Source organism: Triticum aestivum, chromosome 7A, assembly GCF_018294505.1.
Source record: "Triticum aestivum cultivar Chinese Spring chromosome 7A, IWGSC CS RefSeq v2.1, whole genome shotgun sequence".
Taxonomy (NCBI): domain Eukaryota; kingdom Viridiplantae; phylum Streptophyta; class Magnoliopsida; order Poales; family Poaceae; genus Triticum; species Triticum aestivum.
Window position 1 is genome coordinate 271,448,461 of NC_057812.1, and position 22,882 is coordinate 271,471,342.

The following is a 22,882-nucleotide window of genomic DNA, read 5'->3' on the forward strand; positions in this document are numbered from 1 at the left end:
TTCGAGCGCCTCATAGACCTTTTGGGTTTCAACACAAGATACAAACGCGTGATGTTCACAATAGTTTGCTAATTGTCTACGAGTGCTTACCCCCTTTCTTAAGCTTCCAAGCACATTTGTCATGAGATGATTCTTGGTGGAGAGCTTGGAAGCAATCTTGGTGGCACGACGCTCCAATTCCTCCTCGAGGGTGAGACGAGGAGTGGTTAATTGATCATCTTGAGCGCCGTCTTGAGCTTGTTCTTGATATCGAGGAAGCTCTTGATCTTGAACTTGCTCGGAGGAGAGAACTTGACCTTGGGCATCACTTGATGTTACAACACCATCTTGAGATTGACCTTGCCCTTGGTCTTGTTCATGAGGTTGAGGGCCTTCACTTTGTTCTTCGGAAGTGTGTGGGCCTTGGGTTGGTGATGGCTCCACAAGAGTGGAGCATTGTCCTTCTCCTTCGGCCACAAGGGGTTCCTTGATGGGTAGGATAAAACCAACACCCATTCTTCTTATGGCCTGGGGAGGAATTTCATCACCTACATCACAAGTGCCACTTTGCTCCACTTGGGAGCCGTTATTCTCATCAAATTCCATGTTACATGTCTCCTCAATAAGTCCCATGGACTTATTGAGGACACGATAAGCATGTGAGTTTGTAGCATAACCAACAAATATGCCCTCATGAGCTCTAGCCTCAAATTTAGACAAACGAACACCTTTCTTGAGAATGAAACACTTACACCCGAACACCCGGAAGTACTTGAGATTGGGCTTGTTCCCGGTGAGTATCTCATATGGAGTCTTGTTCAAGCCTTTGCGGAGGTAGAGCCGATTTGATGCATGACACGCGGTGTTGTTGGCTTCGGCCCAAAAGTTGTATGGAGACTTGAACTCCGCCATCATGGTCCGTGCCGCATCCATGAACGTCCGGTTCTTCCTCTCCGCTACACCATTTTGTTGAGGGGTGTATGGTGCGGAATATTGATGCTTGATGCCATCATCACTAAGAAACTCATCCAAGGTGTAGTTCTTGAACTCGGTGCCGTTGTCACTTCTTATTGTCAAGATCTTTGCAAGGTGTTGACGTTGAGTCTCATTTGCAAAGTCGATGACGGTTTGTTGGGTCTCACTCTTCCTCTTGAAGAAGTATACCCAAGTGTATCTTGAATAATCATCCACAATCACCAAGCAATACTTCCTACCCCAAGACTATCAAAAGATGGAGGCCCAAAGAGATCCATGTGAAGGAGCTCCAAAGGCCTCTTCGAGAAAATGATAGTCGTGGGAGGGTGAGCCTTTTCATGTAGCTTTCCTTCGATACAAGCACTACAAGCACGATCTTTGGCAAAACTAACATTTGTTAGTCCACGGACATGGTCCCCCTTGAGAAGACTTTGCAAAGATCTCATATTGACATGGGCTAGACGGCGATGCCAAAGCCATCCCACGTCAACTTTAGCCATTAGGCATGTCGCGGTCTTAGTGAGTCGCTCCAAAAAGTTGATCACATAGAGACCATTTTCGACATGACCAACAAAGGATACTTTAAGAGTCTTGCTCCACAAGAGGGCCATGGTATCAACATCAAAGAAGGTGGCAAAACCCATGAGTGCTAGTTGACGAACAGAAAGTAAATTATATGCAAGGGACTCAACAAGCATGACCTTCTCGATCGTAAGATCATGAGAAATGACAACCTTGCCGAGTCCCAATACCTTAGAGGACGAGGCGTCACCCCACTCGACGTTGGTGGGCATGGATGGAATCTTTTGCACGTCCACCACCAAGTCCTTGCTTCTGGTCATATGATTGGTAGCTCCACTATCGAGCAACCATGAACCCCCACCGGAAGCAAACACCTATAAGAGATCAATGCTTGGTTTTAGGTACCCATTTTGTAATGGGTCCTTTGATGTTAGTAACAAGGGTCTTAGGAACCCAAATAGACCATTTAATGTACTCATAAGGAGAACCAACAAATTTGGCATAAACATGCCCATCTCTAGCACGACACAACACATAGGAAGGGTTAAAGTCGCCGGCTTTGTTGGGAAGGGAAGCGTTGCCCTTCTTGGCATCACTACCCCTCATGGTGTTCTTCTCCTTCTCCTTGGTAGCACCCTCTCCCTCCTTCACAAAGGTTTTCTTGAGAGGAGGAGGTCGTTTGGCCTTGTCATTCTTCTTCTTGTTCTTGGACTTGGGCACGTATCCAATCCCTTCCTTGGCCACAACTCCCTTTTGGTTGGTCAAAAGGTCGTTGAGGTTCTTCTCGCCTTGTATGCAAGACACAAGACCTTTCTCAAGTTGCACCTTTAACTTAGAATTCTCCTCAACAAGATGCACATGCTCACAACATGGGTTAGTAGCATTTGCATTATCAATTAACATCATACGAGGAAAAGTGGCTTTCTCCTTAGTTAGCTTTACTTGAAGTTGATCATGAGACTCTTTGAGACTAGAATGAGCACCCTTCAAGACCTTGTGAGCCTTGTCAAGTAGATCAAACTCCTCTTCGAGTCTAGCAAGATCAACCCCAAGCTTGGCCTTCTCGGAGTTTAGCACACAAGAAACAACAAGAGCATGATCAAAATCTTTTTTTAACTTAGTGTGATCAACGTTTTGTGAGTCCTCAAGAGCCAAACGAAGACCACGCTCTTCCTCAAGAGCATTGGAAAGATCCGAAATCTCATCCACATAGTCATGACTATGCCCCTCCATCTTGGAGATAGTATCTTCGTGAGCCTCGATCATGTCATTGGCTTCACCAAGTTGTTCCAAGAGAGCAATGAAATGCTTCTTGGATTTACCCTTGAGTTTACCCATAAAGGACTCAAACTCATTTTCCTCCACACTAGATCCCTCATATTCATCAATGCAATCCGTCAAGGAAGGATTATTAATGATGGTAGTTTTGATGTTGGGGGTTACCTTGTTGGTGGCTTTAGCCATGAGGCACTTGGCGGTGATGTTCTCATTGGGTGAGTCGAAGAGAGACACTCGTGGAGTTGTTGCAATGGTAAGGGAGGCCATGGCAACCGACTCACCATCTTCATCATCATCATCATCCTCATGGTACTCTTCTTGAACCACCAACGCCTTGTGAGGAGTCTTCTTGGTGAAGTTGCTCTTGTTGGGGAAAGACTTGGCTTTGTCCTTTTGAATGAGTTTTCCACCATTGTCTTCCCTCTTCTCATACGAGAACTCCGCAACAAAATGGCTCACATTGCCACAATTATAGCAAGTCCTCATATGTTGCTTGCTCTTCGTGCCACTTGAGATGTTCTTGTTTAAGTTTGGCCTTGAGTTTTTCTTGCTCCAAAATTGCCTTGAAGCAAGTGCCATGTGTTCATGATAGGCATACTTTGTATCTTCGGGGTTGCTTTCCTCTTCTTCTTCTTCTTCAACACAAACCTTGGCCTTCAATGCAAGGTTGGGCTTCTTTTCCCTTTGAGAGCGAAGCACCGTATTGTCGGCGGTCTTGTCCAAGATGCTCATAGCCACAAACTCATCCAACACTTCACTTGAGTACAAGGTGTGGAAGTACGGCCTTTGACGAATGACGGAGGACATAGCCATGTGGTAAGGCATCATTGCCTTGAGGAATTTGCGCTTGATCCAATTGTCATCCGTGTCCTTACTCCCATAATCTCAGAGTGAAACCACAAGTTTGGTTACTCTTTGATAAAGCTCATGAGGTTCTTCATCTTCCTTCATAGCAAACTCATCGGCTTCATCTTGCACCACTTCATAGTTGGATCATTGAATTCTTGCGCTTCCCCGGTAGAGAGAAACAACTTGGTGCCATGCATCTTTGGCTATGGCGTAGGGCCGTAGGTGAGGAAGATCTTCGGGTGGAATTGCATCTTGGATGATGAAGAGAGCATTCTCATTGAATTGAGTATCCACGGCTTCTCTTGGAGTGAAGTTGCTTCGGTCATGTGGATAGAAACCTTCTTCAATGTTTCTCCAAAGATTAGTATTCACATGATTTAAATGACGCTTAAACCGATAGACCCAAGAATCAAAATCCTCATTTTTCACAGTCTTAGGGGGAGGACCGGCATGATTCAAATGAGTAGAGGGAATCGGTCCACCATACACAAGTGGAGGTTCCACATGATCAAAGGTGTCGGTGCCATTCTTACCACTAGATGAAGGAGCTTTTTCACTAATAGCATCCCCCTTGTCGGAGTTAGCATCCGTCACCTTGTTAATGGGATCACCCACTTTCAAAGGTGCGGTGGATAGTTTAAGCCCTTCTATGAATTTATTAAACATGCTTTCAACCTCGGTCGTCATGGAGGTTTTCAATGTTTCCAAGGCCACGTTGAATTCCTCATGATAGACCGCGGTTTCCCATCGCCCATAGACGAGATAGGATTCACACCGGAGTGCTCCTCCACACCGTCTACGGTGTCAACCATACTCTTCGGACGGTAAAGTCCTTAGTAAAGAGACGAGGCCCTGATACCAATTGAAAGGATCGATATGGTTGACTAGAGGGGGGTGAATAGGCAACTATCAATTTTTAATTTTTCTTTACCAAATTAATCTTTGCATCAAAGTAGGTTGTCTAGACATGCAACTAAGTGAGCAATCTATATGATGCAACAATAACAAGCACACAAGAAAGCAAGCGAGATAACACAAATAAGCTTGCACAAGTAAAGGTACGAGATAACCAAGAGTGGAGCCGGTGGAGACAAGGATGTGTTACCGAAGTTCCTTCCTTTTGAAGGGAAGTACGTCTACGTTGGAGTGGTGTGGAGGCACAATGCTCCCCAAGAAGCCACTAGGGCCACCGTATTCTCCTCACGCCCTCACACAATGCGAGATGCCGTGATTCCACTATTGGTGCCCTTGGAGGCGGCGACCGAACCTTTACAAACAAGGTTGGGGCAATCTCAACAACTTAATCGGAGGCTCCCAACAACACCACGAAGCTTCGCCACAATGGAATATGGCTTCGTGTTGACCTCAACCGTCCAGGGTGCTCAAACACCCAAGAGTAACAAGATCCGCAAGGGATTAGTGGGAGGAATCGAATTTCTCTTGGTGGAAGTGTAGATCGAGGCCTTCTCAACCAATCCCTAGAAAATCAACAAGTTTGATTAGCTAGGGAGAGAGATCGGGCGAAAATGGAGCTTGGAGCAACAATGGAGCTTGGGGTTGGAAGAGGTAGTCAACACGGAGAAGAAGATACCCCTTATATAGTGGAGAGAGAAATCCAACCGTTATCCACTTAACCAGCCCGCGATAAGCGGTACTACCGCGCCTGCCAAGCGGTACTACCGCAAGGCCTTACGGTACTGCCGCACACCCTTGCGGTACTACCGCGAGGCAGGGTTGGACCAGCCTGGGAAGGCCGTGGATAGATAAACGTCCGTGGCTAGTTCCCCTGATTACAAAACAGTGCAAAAAGTCTGACATGGTACTACCGCTGAAGGCAAGCGGTACTACCGCGCGGGGAGTGGATGTAAAAAATTACATCCGCTCCTACTTCCGCTACTCCTGCTGTGCCGGACCAGGGCTCACGGTACTATGGCTCCCAAGGAGCGGTACTACCGTGACCACCTACGGTACTACCACAAAGGCATGCGGTACTACCGCAGGGGCCTACGGTACTACCGCTTCGAAGAGCAGTACTACCGCAAGCCTCAAAACAGTGATACGTCTCCAACATATCTATAATTTTTTATTGTTCCATGCTATTATATTATCAACCTTGGATGTTTTATATCCATTTATATGCTATTTTATATGATTTTTGGGACTAACATATTAACCCAGAGCCCAGTGCCAGTTTCTGTTTTTACCTTGTTTTAGAGTATCGCAGAAAAGGAAAATCAAACGGAGTCCAATTGACCTGAAACTTCACGGAACTTATTTTTGGATCAGAAGAAGCCCAGAAGACTTGGAGTGCACGTCAGGGGATCAACGAGGAGGCCACGAGGCAGGGGGCGCGCCCACCCCCCTAGGGCGCGCCCTCCACCCTCGTGGGCCCCTCGTGGCCCCCGTGACGCACTTCTTCCTCCTATATATCTCCATATACCCTAAAACGATCGGGGAGCACAATAGATTGGGAGTTGTGCCGCCAGAAGCCTCCGTAGCCACCAAAAACCAATCTAGACCCGTTCCGGCACCCTGCCGGAGGGGGCAATCCCTCTCCGGTGGCCATCTTCATCATCCTGGTGCTCTCCATGACGAGGAGGGAGCAGTTCTCCCTCGGGGCCGAGGGTATGTACTAGTAGTTATGTGTTTGATCTCTCACTCTCTCTCTCTCTCTCGTGTTCTTGAGGTGATATGATCTTGATGTATCGCGAGCTTTGCTATTATATTTGGATCCTATGATGTTTCTTCCCCCCTCTACTCTCTTGTAATGGATTGAGTTTCCCCTTTGAAGTTATCTTATCGGATTGAGTCTTTAAAGATTTGAGAACACTTGATGTATGTCTTGTCGTGCGTATCTGTGGTGACAATGGGATATCCCGTGATTCACTTGATGTATGTTTTGGTGATCAACTCGCGGGTTCCGCCCATGAACCTATGCATAGGGGTTGGCACACGTTTTCGTCGTGATTCTTCGGTAGAAACTTTGGGGCACTCTTTGAGGTTCTATGTGTTGGTTGAATAGATGAATCTGATATTGTGTGATGCATATCGTATAATCATGCCCACGGATACTTGAGGTGACATTGGAGTATCTAGGTGACATTAGGGTTTTGGTTGATTTGTGTCTTAAGGTTTTATTCTAGTACGAACTCTAGGGCTGTTTGTGACACTTATAGGAATAGCCCAACGGATTGATTGGAAAGAATAACTTTGAGGTGGTTTCGTACCCTACCATAATCTCTTCGTTTGCTCTCTGCTATTAGTGACTTTGGAGTGACTCTTTGTTGCATGTTGAGGGATAGTTATGTGATCCAATTATGTTATCATTGTTGAGGAACTTACACTAGTGAAAGTATGAACCCTAGGCCTTGTTTCCTAGCATTGCAATACCGTTTACGCTCACTTTTACCACTTGTTACCTTGCTGTTTTTATATTTTCAGATTACAAAAACCTATATCTACTACCCATATACCACTTGTATCACCATCTCTTCGTCGAACTAGTGCACCTATACAATTTACCATTGTATTAGGTGTGTTGGGGACACAAGAGACTCTTTGTTATTTGGTTGCAGGGTTACTTGAGAGAGACCATCTTCATCCTATGCCTCCTACGGATTGATAAACCTTAGGTCATCCACTTGAGGGAAATTTGCTACTGTCCTACAAACCTCTGCACTTGGAGGCCCAACAACGTCTACAAGAAAAAGTTTGTGTAGTAGACATCAAACAACAACAAAAAGGAAGACTTCTTTTTGCACAGACAAGAAGAAACGAAAGTTGCTCCAAGGTGCTAAAGGAAAGGCGGTGCAAAGAGGAGTAAATGTGTACGTGACGATTCCACCCAAACCTTTCCAAAGCGGACCCCCTCTTAATAGTACGGCTTTCCTACGACTCAAATCCGCCGAAAAAGGAACGTAGAAAACCGTCGTCTTCAATAATCTTCGAGGGGCTCCTAACCTTTTCGTGCCTAGTCATGAAATATCTGAAATACTCGAGACACACAATTAGTCCGCATTGCACTGCCATCAATCACCAAAACACCTCAGGGATAAATATGCCCTTATAGTGGGTATATCTACTTGATGAAACATAAGTCTAGAACATTTGAAAAGTTCAAAGAATTTCAGAGTGAAGTGGAAAATCATCGTAACAAGAAAAATTAAGTTTCTACGATCTCATCGTGCAGGTGAATCTTTGAGTTATGAGTTTGGTCTTCATTTGAAACAATGCGGAATAGTTTTGCAACTCACGCCACCTGGAACACCACAACGTAATGGTCTGTCCGAACATCGTAACTGCACTTTATTAGATATGGTGCGACCTATGATGTCTCTCACTGATTTACTGCTATCGTTTTGGGGTGATGCTTTAGAGACAACTGCATTCACGTTAAATAGGGCACCATCAAAATCCGTTGAGATGACACCTTATGAACTGTGGCTTGGCAAGAAACCCAAGTTGTCGTTTCTTAAAGTTTGGGGCTGCGATGCTTATGTGAAAAAGCTTCAACCTGATAAGCTCGAACCCAAATCGGAGAAATGTGTCTTCATAGGATACCCAAAGGAGACTGTTGTGTACACCTTCTACCACAGATCCGAAGGCAAGATATTCGTTGCTAAGAATGGATCCTTTCTAGAGAAGGAGTTTCTCTCAAAAGAAGTGAGTGGGAGGAAAGTAGAACTTGACGAGGTAATTATACCTACTCCCTTATTGGAAAGTAGTTCATCACTGAAATCAGTTCCAGTGATTCCTACACCAGTAAGTGAGGAAGCTAATGATGATGATCATGAAACTTCTGATCAAGTTACTACCGAACCTCGTAGGTCAACTAGAGTAAGATCTGCACCAGAGTTGTACGGTAATCCTATTCTGGAGGTCATATTACTTGACCATGACAAACATACGAACTATGAGGAAGCAATGATGAGCCCAAATTCCGCAAAATGGCTTGAGGCCATGAAATCTGAGATGGGATCCATGTATGAGAACAAAGTGTGGACTTTGGTTGACTTGCCCGATGATCGGCAGGCAATAGAGAATAAATGGATCTTCAAGAAGACGATGAGGCTTTCTCACCCATAGCGATGCTTAAGTCCATCCGAATCATGTTAGCAATTGCCGCATTTTATGAGTATGAAATTTGGCAAATGGATGTCAAAAACTAAATTCTTTAATGGATATCTTAAAGAAGATTTGTATATGATACAACCAGAAGGTTTTGTTGATCCAAAAGGTGATAACAAAGTGTGCAAGCTCCAGCGATCCATTTATGGACTGGTGCAAACCTCTCGGAGTTGGAATATACGCTTTGATAGTGTGATCAAAGCATATGGTTTAATACAGACTTTTGGAGAAGCCTGTATTTACAAGAAAGTGAGTGGGAGATCTGTAGCATTTCTGATATTATATGTGGATGACATATTGCTGATCGGAAATGATACTGAATTTCTGAATAGCATAAAAGGGTACTTGAATAATAATTTTTCAATGAAAGACCTCGGTGAAGCTGCTTATATATTGGGCATCAAGATCTATAGAGATAGATCAACACGCTTAATTGGACTTTCACAAAGCATATACCTTGATAAAGTTTTGCAGAAGTTTAAAATGGATCAAGCAAAGAAAGGGTTCTTGCCTATGTTACAAGGTGTGAAGTTGAGTCAGACTCAATGCACGACCACTGCAGAAGATAGAGAGAAAACGAAAGTCATTCCCTATGCTTTAGCCATAGGATCTATCATGTATGCAATGTTGTGTACCAGACCTGATGTGTGCCTTGCTATTAGTTTAGCAGGGAGGTACCAAAGTAATCCAGGAGTGGATAACTAGACAATGGTCAAGAATATCCTGAAATACCTGAAAAGAACTAAGGATATGTTTCTCGTTTATGGAGGTGACAAAGAGCTCGTCATAAACGGTTATGTCGATGCAAGCTTTGACACTGATACGGATGACACTAAGTCACAAACCGGATACGTATTTTTTATTAAATAGTGGAGCTGTCAGTTGGTGCAGTTCCAAGTAGAGCGTCGTTGTGGGATCTACATGTGAACGGAGTACATAGCTGCTTAGGAAGCAGCAAATAAACGAGTCTGGATGAAGGAGTTCATATCCGATCTAGGTTTCATACCTAGTGCATCGGGTCCAATGAAAATCTTTTGTGACAATACTGGAGCAATTGCCTTGGCAAAGGAATCCAGATTTCACAAGAGAACCAATCACATCAAGAGACACTTCAATTCCATCCGCGATCAAGTCAAGGAGGGAGACATAGAGATTTGCAAGATACATACGGATCTGAATGTTGTAGACCTGTTGACTAAGCCTCTCTCACGAGCAAAACATGATCAGCACCAAGACTCCATGGGTGTTAGAATCATTACAATGTAATCTAGATTATTGACTATAGTGCAAGTGGGAGACTGAAGGAAATATGCCCTAGAGGCAATAATAAAGTTGTTATTTATATTTCCTTATATCATGATAAATGTTTATTATTCATGCTAGAATTGTATTAAGCGGAAACTTAGTACATGTGTGAATACATAGACAAACAGAGTGTCACTATTATGGCTCTACTTGACTAGCTCATTGATTAAAGATGGTTAAGTTTCCTAGCCATGGACAAAGAGTTGTAATTTGATGAATGGGATCACATCATTAGAGAATGATGTGATTGACTTGACCCATCTGTTAGCTTAGCATGATGATCGTTTAGTTTACTGCTATTGCTTTCTCCATAACTTATACATGTTCCTATGACTGAGATTATGCAACTCCAGAATACCGAAGGAACACTTTGTGTGATACCAAACGTCACAACGTAACTGGGTGATTATAAAGGTGCTCTATAGGTGTCTCTGATGGTACTTGTTGAGTTGGCATAGATCGAGATTAGGATTTGTCATTCCGATTGTTGGAGAGGTATCTCTGGGCCTTCTCGGTAATGCACATCACTATAAGCCTTGCAAGCAATGTGACTAATGAGTTAGTTACGGGATGTAGCATTAAAGAATAAGTAAAGAGACTTGCCGGTAACGAGATTGAACAAGGCATGATGATACCGACGATCGAATCTCGGGCAAGTAACATACCGATGACAAAGGGAACAACGTATATTGTTATGCGGTTTGACCAATAAAGATCTTCGTAGAATATGTAGGAACCAATATGAGGATCCAGGTTCTGCTATTGGTTATTAACCGGAGATGAGTCTCGGTCATGTCTACATAGTTCTCGAACCCGTAGGGTCCGCACGCTTAACGTTCGGTGACGATAGGTATTATAAGTTTATGTGTTTTGATGTACCGAAGGTTGTTCGGAGTCCCGGATGTGATCACGGGCATGACGAGGAATCTCGAAGTGGTCGAGACGTAAAGATCGATATATTGGAAGCCTATGTTTGGACATCGGAATGGTTCCGGGTGAGTTCGGGAATATATTGGAGTACCGGGAGGTTATCGGAACCCCCTGGGAAGTATATGAGCCTTATTGGGCCTTACTGGGAGAGAGGAGAAGGGAGCCTAGGAGGGGGCGCACCACCAAGCCCAATCCAAATTGGGTGGGGGGCCGGCCCCCCTTTCCTTCCTCCTTCCTCCCCCTTCCTTCCTCTCCTAGTCCAACTAGGGAAGGGGGGATCCTACTCCCGGTGGGAGTAGGACTCCTCCAGGGCACGCCATAGAGGGTCGGCCCTCCCCTCTCCTCCACTCCTTTATATACGGGGGAGGGGGCACCCCATAGACACACAAGTTGACAATTGTCTTAGCCGTGTGCGGTGCCCCCCTCCACCATAATCCACCTCGGTCATATTGTAGCTGTGCTTAGGAGAAGCCATGTTCCGGTAGCTTCATCATCACCGTCATCACGCCATCATGCTGACGAAACTCTCCCTCGACACTCAGCTGGATCTAGAGTTCATGGGACATCACCGAGCTGAACATGTGCAGATCGCGGAGGTGCCGTACCTTCGGTGCTAGGATCGGTCGGATCGTGAAGACGTTCGACTACATCAACCGTGTTGTCATAACGCTTCCGCTTACGGTCTACGAGGGTACATGGACAACACTCTTCCCCTCTCGTTGCTATGCGTCACCATGATAGATCTTGCGTGTGCGTAGGATTTTTTTTTGAAATTACTGCGTTTCCCAACACGAATAATACCTTCCAATATATGAATCTTTACCTCTCGACCATTTCGAGACTCCTCGTCATGTCCGTGATCTCATCCGGGACTCCGAACGAACTTCGGTCACCAAAACACATAACTCATAATACAAATCGTCATCGAATGTTAAGCGTGCGGACCCTTCGGGTTCAAGAACTATGTAGACATGACCGAGACACATCTTTGGTCAATAACCAATAGCGGAACCTGGATGCTCATATTGGTTCCTACATATTCTACGAAGATCTTTATCGGTCAAACCGCATAACAACATATGTCATTCCCTTTGTCATCAGTATGTTACTTGCCCGAGATTCGATCGTCGGTATCATCATACTGTTGGGGAACGTAGTAATTTCAAAAAAATTCCTACGCACACGCAAGATCATGGTGATGCATAGCAACGAGAGGGGAGAGTGTGATCTACGTACCCTTGTAGACCGACAGCGAAAGCGTTAGCACAACGCGGTTGATGTAGTCGTACGTCTTCACAGCCCGACCGATCAAGCACCGAAACTACGGCACCTCCGAGTTTTAGCACATGTTCAGCTTGATGACGATCCCCGGACTCCGATCCAGCAAAGTGTCGGGGTAGAGTTCCGTCAGCACGACGGCGTGGTGACGATCTGTTGGGTTTCGTAGTAATTTCAAAAAAAATTCCTACGCACATGCAAGATCATGGTGATGCATAGCAACGAGAGGGGGAGAGTGTGATCTGCGTACCCTTGTAGATCGACAACGGAAGCGTTAACTTGGTTGATGTAGTCATACGTATTCACGGCCCGACCGATCAAGCACCGAAACTATGGCACCTGCGAGTTCAAGCACACGTTCAGCTCGATGACGATCCCCAGACTCCGATCCAGCAAAGTGTCGGGGAAGAGTTCCGTCAGCACGACGGCGTGGTGACGATCTTGATGTACTACTGTCGCAGGGCTTCGCCTAAGCACCGCTACAATATTATCGAGGACTATGGTGGAAGGGGGCACCGCACACGGCTAAGAATATGATCACGTGGATCAACTTGTGTGTCTAGGGGTGCCCCTTGCCTCCGTATATAAAGGATCCAAGGGGGGTGCGGCCAGCCCTAGTAGGAGGCGCGCAGGAGGAGTCCTACTCCTACCGGGAGTAGGACTCCCCTCCCTTTCCTTGTCCAAGTAGGAGAGGGGGAAGGAGAGAAGGAAAAAGGGGGGGGCGCCACCCCTCCCTCCTTGTCCAATTCGGACTAGGGGGAGAGGGGGCGTGCGGCCTGCCCTGGCAGCCCCTCCTCTTCTCCACTTTAGGCCCATGAGGCCCATTAACCCCCCGGGGGGTTCCGGTAACCCCCCGGTGCTCCGGTTTTATCCGAAACTTCCCCGGAACACTTCCGATGTCCGAATATAGCCGTCCAATATATCAATCTTTATGTCTCGACCATTTCGAGACTCCTCGTCATGTCCGTGATCGCATCCGGGACTCCGAACTAACTTCGGTACATCAAAACTCATAAACTCATAATATAACTGTCATCGAAACCTTAAGCGTGCGGACCCTGCGGGTTCGAGAACAATGTAGACATGACCGAGACACGTCTCCGGTCAATAACCAATAGCGGAACCTGGATGCTCATATTGGCTCCTACATATTCTACGAAGATCTTTATCGGTTAGACCGCATAACAACATACGTTGTTCCCTTTGTCATCGGTATGTTACTTGCCCGAGATTCGATCGTCGGTATCCCATACATAATTCAATCTCATTACCGGCAAGTCTCTTTACTCGTTCCGTAATACATCATCTCACAACTAACTCATTAGTTGCAATGCTTGCAAGGCTTATGTGATGTGTATTACCGAGAGGGCCCAGAGATACCTCTCCGACAATCGGAGTGACAAATCCTAATCTCGAAATACGCCAACCCAACATGTACCTTTGGAGACACCTGTAGAGCTCCTTTATAATCACCCAGTTACGTTGTGACGTTTGGTAGCACACAAAGTGTTCCTCCGGCAAATGGGAGTTGCATAATCTCATAGTCATAGGAACATGTATAAGTCATGAAGAAAGCAATAGCAACATACTAAACGATCGGGTGCTAAGCTAATGGAATGGGTCATGTCAATCACATCATTCTCCTAATGATGTGATCCCGTTAATCAAATAACAACTCTTTGTCTATGGTTAGGAAACATAACCATCTTTGATTAACGAGCTAGTCTAGTAGAGGCATACTAGTGACACTCTGTTTGTCTGTGTATTCACACATGTATTATGTTTCCGGTTAATACAATTCTAGCATGAATAATAAACATTTATGATGAAATAAGGAAATAAATAATAACTTTATTATTGCCTCTAGGGCATATTTCGTTCACATACCTAGTTCAATCTCATTGTTGGCAAGTCTCTTTAGTCATTCCGTAATACATCATCCCGCAACTAACTCATTAGTCACATTGCTTGCAAGGCTTATAGTGATGTGCATTACCGAAAGGGCCCAGAGATACCTCTCCGATATTGGGAGTGACAAATCCTAATCTTGATCTATGCCAACCCAACAAACACCTTCAGAGGCACCTGTAGAGCATCTTTATAATCACCCAATTACGTTGTGACATTTGATAGCACACAAGGTGTTCCTCCGGTACTCGGGAGTTGCATAATCTCATGGTCGGAGGAATATGTATAAGTCATGAAGAAAGCAATAGCAATAAAAATAAACGAACATAATGCTAAGCTAACAGATGGGTCTTGTCCATCACATCATTCTCTAATGATGTGATCCCGTTTATCAAATGACAACACATGTCTATGGTCAGGAAACTTAACCACCTTTGATTAACGAGCTAGTCAAATAGAGGCATACTAGGGACACTCTGTTTTGTCTATGTATTCACACATGTACTAAGTTTCCGATTAATACAATTCTAGCATGAATAATAAACATTTATCATGATATAAGAAAATATAAATAACAACTTTATTATTGCCTCTAAGGCATATTTCCTTCAGGTACCGTTTACATAGTGTTGCTTGGTTCTCCTACTGGACTGATACCTTGGTTTCACTACCGAGGGAAATACCTACTGTAGATGTATTGCATCATTCCTTCCTCTTTAGGGAAATACCGACACAGTTTCAAGCCGCATCAATACCTTAGTTCTTAACTGAGGGAAGTACTTATCTCTACTTTGCTGCATCACCCTTTCCTCTTCAAGGAAAAAACCAACGCAAGCTCAAGAAGTAGCAAGTATCGCCAGTGAAATCGCTCCACCGTAGAGCAAAAGTGCTCCGCCTCTGGTTCTGCCTCGAGGCGGCGACGGCTGGTCCCGAAAGTCTTACCTTAGTTTATTCTAGGGTAAATGGCTTCATATAGGAGAATATGGCCAACAGTGGGCCTCTATGGGCCCACAAGCCACCTGGGTGCGCCCTGGGGGTAGGGCACTCCCTGGCTTGTGGGCCCATCCAGGGTCTTCTTCTGTACTTCTTTCTTCCAGTTTTTTGTATATTACAAAATAAATCTCCTTAAATTTTCACGTCATTTTGAGCTCCCGAGAATTGCTATATCTGTAGTGGCTTTTTTAGGTCAGAAGTCTAGCTTCCAGCAATCTCCCTCTTTTGATGTGTCTTGCACTTAAGAGAGAAAATGCATTAGAATTGCATCATAATATGGAATATAACTTCAAAACAATATAAATAACAGTAGAAAAACATGATGCAAAATGGTCGTATCAGTCTCGAGCAACTTTAACCCCCACAACCACAGATTCTGGTTCGATGGACCCTCCCTGGGTCTGCCAACTAACCATGCATTTATGACAAGGCGTGCATACTCTGAAGTGGCTTATGTACTCTAGGGGCTAATGCTGACAAAGCAGCACGTTTGGTCACGTCATCCCCCAACAGTATGGCTTCTCACCTGTCAAGGCATGACAGGGGTGTCAGCCACCTTTTGACTTTGGCTGCGCCAAGGATGGAGCGGCTACTGAAGGAAATATGCCCTGGAGGCAATAATAAAGTTGTTATTTATATTTTCTTATATCATGATAAATGTTTATTATTCATGCTAGAATTGTATTAACCGGAAACTTAGTACATGTGTGAATACATAGACAAACAGAGTGTCACTAGTTTGCCTCTACTTGACTAGCTCGTTGAATCAAAGATGGTTAAGTTTCCTAACCATAGACATGATTTGTAATTTGATTAACGGGATCACATCATTAGAGAATGATGTGATTGACTTGACCCATTCCCTTAGCTTGGCATGATGATTGTTTAGTTTGTTGCTAGTGCTTTCTTCATGACTTATACATGTTCCTCTGACTATGATATTATGCAACTCCCGAATACCGGAGGAACACTTTGTGTGCTACCAAACGTCACAACGTACCTGGGTGATTATAAAGGTGCTCTACAGGTGTCTCTGATGGTACTTGTTGAGTTGGCATAGATCAAGATTAGGACTTGTCACTCCGATTGTCGGAAAGGTATCTCTGGGCCCTCTCGGTAATGCACATCACTATAAGCCTTGCAAGCATTGTGACTAATGAGTTAGTTGCGGGATGATGTATTACGGAACGAGTAAAGAGTGGGCCTCATGGGCCAAGTGGTGGAAGAGAGGAGGCAGGACAAGGCAGGGCATGCGGCCCCCCTAGCCCAAACCGAATTGGATTAGGGGCGGCCCCCCTTTCCTCCTTTCCTCCCCCTCCTTCCTTCTCCCTCTCCTCCTTCCTTTCCCCCTCCTAGTAGGAGTAGGAAAGGGGAGTCCTACTCCTACAAGGAGGAGGACTCTGTTGGGGAACGTAGTAATTTCAAAAAATTTCCTACGCACACGCAAGATCATGGTGATGCATAGCAACGAGAGGGGAGAGTGTTGTCTACGTACCCTCGTAGACCGGCAACGGAAGCATTGACACAACATAGAGGAAGTAGTCGTACGTCTTCCCAATCCGACCGATCCAAGTACCGAACGTACGGCACCTCCGAGTTCTGCACATGTTCAACACGGTGACGTCCCTCGAGCTCCGATCCAGCCGAGTGTTGAGGGAGAGTTTCGTCAGCACGACGGCGTGATGACGGTGATGATGTTCTACCGACGCAGGGCTTCGCATAAGCACCGCTACGATATGACCGAGGTGGAATATGGTGGAAGGGGGCACCGCACACGGCTAAGGAACAATCACGAAGATCAACTTGTGTGTCATGGGGTGTCCCCCTGCCCCCGTATATAAAGGAGGGAGGGGGAGGTGCGGCCGGCCCCTAGGGGTGCGCCTGGAGGAGTCCTACTCCCACCGGGAGTAGGACTCCCCCCTCTTGCCTTGTTGGAGAAGGAAAGGGGAAGGGGGGAAGAGGAAAGGGGGGCGCTGCCCTCCCTTCCTTGTCCTATTCGGACTAGGGGAAGGAGGCACGCGGCCTGCCCTGGCCAGCCCTCCTCTTCTCCCTTAGGGCCCATGTAGGCCCATTAACCCCCCCCCCCCCCGGGGGGGGGAGGGGTTCCGGTAACCCCCCGGTACTCCGGTAAAATCCCGATTTCACCCGGAACGATTCCGATATCCAAATATAGGATTCCAATATATCAGTCTTTATGTCTCGACCATTTCGAGACTCTTCTTCATGTCCGTGATCACACCCGGGACTTCGAACAACCTTCAGTACATCAAAACACAAAAACCCTAATTACGATCGTCACCGAACTTTAAGCGTGCGGACCCTACAGGTTCTAGAACTATGTAGACATGACCGAGACACGTCTCTGGTCAATAACCAATAACGGAACCTAGATGCTCATATTGGTTCCTACATATTCTATGAAGATCTTTATCGGTCAAACCGCATAACAACATACGTTGTTCCCTTTGTCATCGGTATGTTACTTGCCCAAGATTCGAGCATCGGTATCATCATGCCTTGTTCAATCTCGTTACCGGCAAGTCTCTTTACTCGTTCCGTAATACATCATTCCGCAACTAACTCATTAGTTGCAATGCTTGCAAGGCTTAAGTGATGTGCATTACCGAGTGGGCCTAGAGATACCTCTCCGACAATCGGAGTGACAAATCCTAATCTCGAAATACGCCAACCCAACAAGTACCTTCAGAGACACCTGTAGAGCACCTTTATAATCACCCAGTTACGTTGTGACATTTGGTAGCACACAAAGTGTTCCTCCGGTAAACGGGAGTTGCATAATCTCATAGTCATAGGAACATGTATAAGTTATGAAGAGAGCAATAGCAACAAACTAAATGATCAAGTGCTAAGCTAACGGAATGGGTCAAGTCAATCACATCATTCTCCTAATGATGTGATCTCGTTAATCAAATGACAACTCATGTCTATGGTTAGGAAACATAACCATCTTCGATCAACGAGCTAGTCAAGTAGAGGCATACTAGTGACACTCTGTTTGTCTATGTATTCACACATGTATTATGTTTCCGGTTAATACAATTCTAGCATGAATAATAAACATTTATCATGATATAAGGAAATAAATAATAACTTTATTATTGCCTCTAGGGCATATTTCCTTCAGTCTCCCACTTGCACTAGAGTCAATAATCTAGATTACACAGTAATGATTCTAACACCCATGGAGCCTTGGTGCTGATCATGTTTTGCTCGTGGAAGAGGCTTAGTCAGCGGGTCTGCAACATTCAGATCCGTATGTATCTTGCAAATTTCTATGTCTCCCACTTGGACTAAATCCCGAATGGAATTGAAGCGTCTCTTGACGTGCTTGGTTCTCTTGTGAAATCTGGATTCCTTTGCCAAGGCAATTGCACCAGTATTGTCACAAAAGATTTTCATTGGACCCGATGCACTAGGTATGACACCTAGATCGGATATGAACTCCTTCATCCAGACTCCTTCATTTGCTGCTTCTGAAGCAGCTATGTACTCCGCTTCACATGTAGATCCCGCCACAACGCTTTGTTTAGAACTGCACCAACTGACAGCTCCACTGTTTAATGTAAACACGTATCCGGTTTGCGATTTAGAATCGTTCGGATCAGTGTCAAAGCTTGCATAAATGTAACCATTTACGATGAGCTCTTTGTCACCTCCATATACGAGAAACATATCCTTACTCCTTTTCAGGTACTTCAGGATGTTCTTGACCGTTGTCCAATGATCCACTCCTGGATTACTTTGGTACCTCCCTGCTAGACTTATAGCAAGGCACACATCAGGTCTGGTACACAGCATTGCATGCATGATAGAGCCTATGGCGGAAGCATAGGGAACATCTTTCATTTTCTCTCTATCTTCTGCGATGGTCGGACATTGAGTCTTACTCAACTTCACACCTTGTAACACAGGCAAGAACCCTTTCTTTGCTTGATCCATTTTGAACTTCTTCAAAACTTTGTCAAGGTATGTGCTTTGTGAAAGTCCAATTAAGCGTCTTGATCTATCTCTATAGATCTTAATGCCCAATATGTAAGCAGCTTCACCGAGGTATTTCATTGAAAAACTCTTATTCAAGTATCCCTTTATGCTATCCAGAAATTCTATATCATTTCCAATCAGTAATATGTCATCCACATATAATATCAGAAATGCTACAGAGCTCCCACCCACTTTCTTGTAAATATAGGCTTCTTCAAAAACTCTGTACAAAACCAAATGCTTTGATCACACTATCAAAGCGTTTATTCCAACTCCGAGAGGCTTGCACCAGTCCATAAATGGATCGCTAGAGCTTGCACACTTTGTTAGCTCCCTTTGGATCGACAAAACCTTCTGGTTGCATCATATACAACTCTTCTTCCAGAAATCCATTCAGGAATGCAGTTTTGACATCCATCTGCCAAATTTCATAATCATAAAATGCGGCAATCGCTAACATGATTCGGATAGACTTAAGCATCGCTACGAGTGAGAAGGTCTCATCATAGTCAATCCCTTGAACTTGTCGAAAACCTCTCGCAACAAGTCGAGCTTTGTAGACAGTAATATTACTGTCAGCGTTAGTCTTCTTCTTGAAGATCCATTTATTCTCAATTGCTTGCCGATCAACGGGCAAGTCAACCAAAGTCCACACTTTGTTCTCATACATGGATCCCATCTCATATTTCATGGCTTCTAGCCATTTTGCGGAATCTGGGCTCACCATCGCTTCTTCATAGTTCGTAGGTTCATCATGATCTAGTAGCATGACTTCTATAATAGGATTACCGTACCACTCTGGTGAGGATCTTACTCTGGTTGATCTACGAGTTTCGGTAGTAACTTGATCTGAAGTTTCATGATCATTATCATTAGCTTCCTCACTAATTGGTATAGGTGTCATAGAAACCGGTTTCTGTGATGTACTACTTTCCAATAAGGGAGCAGGTACAGTTACCTCATCAAGTTCTACTTTCCTCCCACTCACTTCTCTCGAGAGAAACTCCTTCTCTAGAAAGGATCCATTCTTAGCAACGAATGTCTTGCCTTCAGATCTATGATAGAAGGTGTACCCAACAGTCTCCTTTGGGTATCCTATGAAGACACATTTCTTCGATTTGGGTTCGAGCTTATCAGGTTGAACCTTTTTCACATAAGCATCGCAGCCCCAAACTTTTAGAAATGACAACTTTGGTTTCTTGCCAAACCACAATTCATATGGCGTCATTTCAACGGATTTCGATGGTGCCCTATTTAACGTGAATGCAGCCGTCTCTAAAGCATAACCCCAAAACTATAGCGGTAAATCAGTAAGAGACATCATAGATCGCACCATATCTAATAAAGTATGATTACGAGTTCGGACACACCATTACGCTGTGGTGTTCCGGGTGGCATGAGTTGTGAAACTATTCCGCATTGTTCCAAATGTAGACCAAACTTGTAACTCAAATATTCTCCTCCACGATCAGATCATAGAAACTTTATTTTCTTGTTACGATGATTTTCAACTTCACCCTGAAATTCTTTGAACTTTTCAAATGTTTCAGACTTATGCTTCATTAAGTAGATATACCCATATCTGCTTAAATCATCTATGAAGGTGAGAAAATAACGATATCCGCCACGAGCCTCAACATTCATTGGACCACATACATCTATATGTATGATTTCCAATTAATCTGTTGCTCTCTCCATAGTACCGGAGAACGGCGTTTTAGTCATCTTGCCCATGAGGCACGGTTCGCAAGTACCAAGTGATTCATAATCAAGTGATTCCAAAAGTCCATCAGTATGGAGTTTCTTCATGCTCTTTACACCGATATGACCTAAACGACAGTGCCACAAATAAGTTGCACTATCATTATCAACTCTGCATATTTTGGCTTCAACATTATGAATATGTGTATCACTACTATCGAGATTCATCAAAAATAGACCACTCTTCAAGGGTGCATGACCATAAAAGATATTACTCATATAAATAGAACAACCATTATTCTCTGATTTAAATGAATAACCGTCTCGCATCAAACAAGATCCAGATATAATGTTCATGCTCAACGCTGGCACCAAATAACAATCATTTAGGTCTAATACTAATCCCGAAGATAGATGTAGAGGTAGCGTGCCGACTGCGATCACATCGACTTTGGAACCATTTCCCACGCGCATCGTCACCTCGTCCTTCGCCAGTGTTTGCTTAATCCGTAGTCCCTGTTTCGAGTTGCAAATATTAGCAACATAACCAGTATTAAATACCCAGGTGCTACTGCGAGCTCTAGTAAGATACACATCAATAACATGTATATCACATATACCTTTTTTCACCTTGCCATCCTTCTTATCCGCCAAATACTTGGGGCAGTTCCGCTTCCAGTGTCCAGCCTGCTTGCAGTAGAAGCACTCAGTTTCACGCTTAGGTCCCGATTTGGGTTTCTTCTTCTGAGCAGCAACTTGCTTGCTGTTCTTCTTGAAGTTCTCCTTCTTCTTCCCTTTGCCCTTTTTCTTGAAACTGGCGGTCTTGTTGACCATCAACACTTGATGCTCCTTCTTAATTTCTACCTCCACAGCATTTAGCATTGCGAAGAGCTCGGGAATCGTCTTATCCATCCCTTGCATGTTATAGTTCATCATGAAGCTCTTGTAGCTTGGTGGCAGTGATTGAAGAACTCTGTCAATGACACTATCAACAGGAAGATTAACTACCAGTTGAGTCAAGTGATTATGATACCCAGACATTTTGAGTATATGTTCACTGACAGAACTATTCTCCTCCATCTTGCAGCTATAGAACTTATTGGAGACTTCATATCTCTCAATCCGGGCATTTGCTTGAAATATTATCTTCAACTCCCGGAACATCTCATATGCTCCATGACGTTCAAAACATCGTTGAAGTCCCAATTCTAAGCCGTAAAGTATGGCACACTGAACTATTGAGTAGTCATCAACTTTGCTCTACCGGACGTTCATAACATCTGGTGTTGCTCCAGCAGCAGGCCTGGCACCCAACGGTGCTTCCAGGATGTAATTCTTCTGTGCAGCAATGAGGATAATCCTCAAGTTATGGACCCAGTCCGTGTAATGCTACCATCATCTTTCAACTTTGCTTTCTCAAGGAACGCATTAAAATTCAACGGAACAACGGCACGGGCCATCTATCTACAACCAAACATGGACAAGCAAGATACTATCAGGTACTAAGTTCATGATAAATTTAAGTTCAATTAATCATATTACTTAAGAACTCCCACTTAGAAAGAAATCCCTCTAATATTCTAAGTGATCATGTGATCCAAATCAACTAAACCATAACCGATCATCACGTGAAATGGAGTAGCTTTCAATGGTGAACATTAATATGTTGATCATATCTACTATATGATTCACGCTCGACCTTTCGGTCTCAGTGTTCCGAGGCCATATCTGCATATGCTAGGCTCGTCAAGTTTAACCTGAGTATTCTGCGTGTGCAAAACTGGCTTGCACCCGTTGTAGATGGACGTAGAGCTTATCACACCCGATCATCATGTGGTGTCTGGGCACGATGAACTTTGGCAATGGTGCATACTCAGGGAGAACACTTTTATCTTGAAGTTTAGTGAGAGATCATCTTATAATGCTACCGCCAATCAAAGCAAGATAATATGCATAAAAGATAAACATCACATGCAATCAATATAAGTGATATGATATGGCCATCATCATCTTGTACTTGTGATCTCCATCTCCG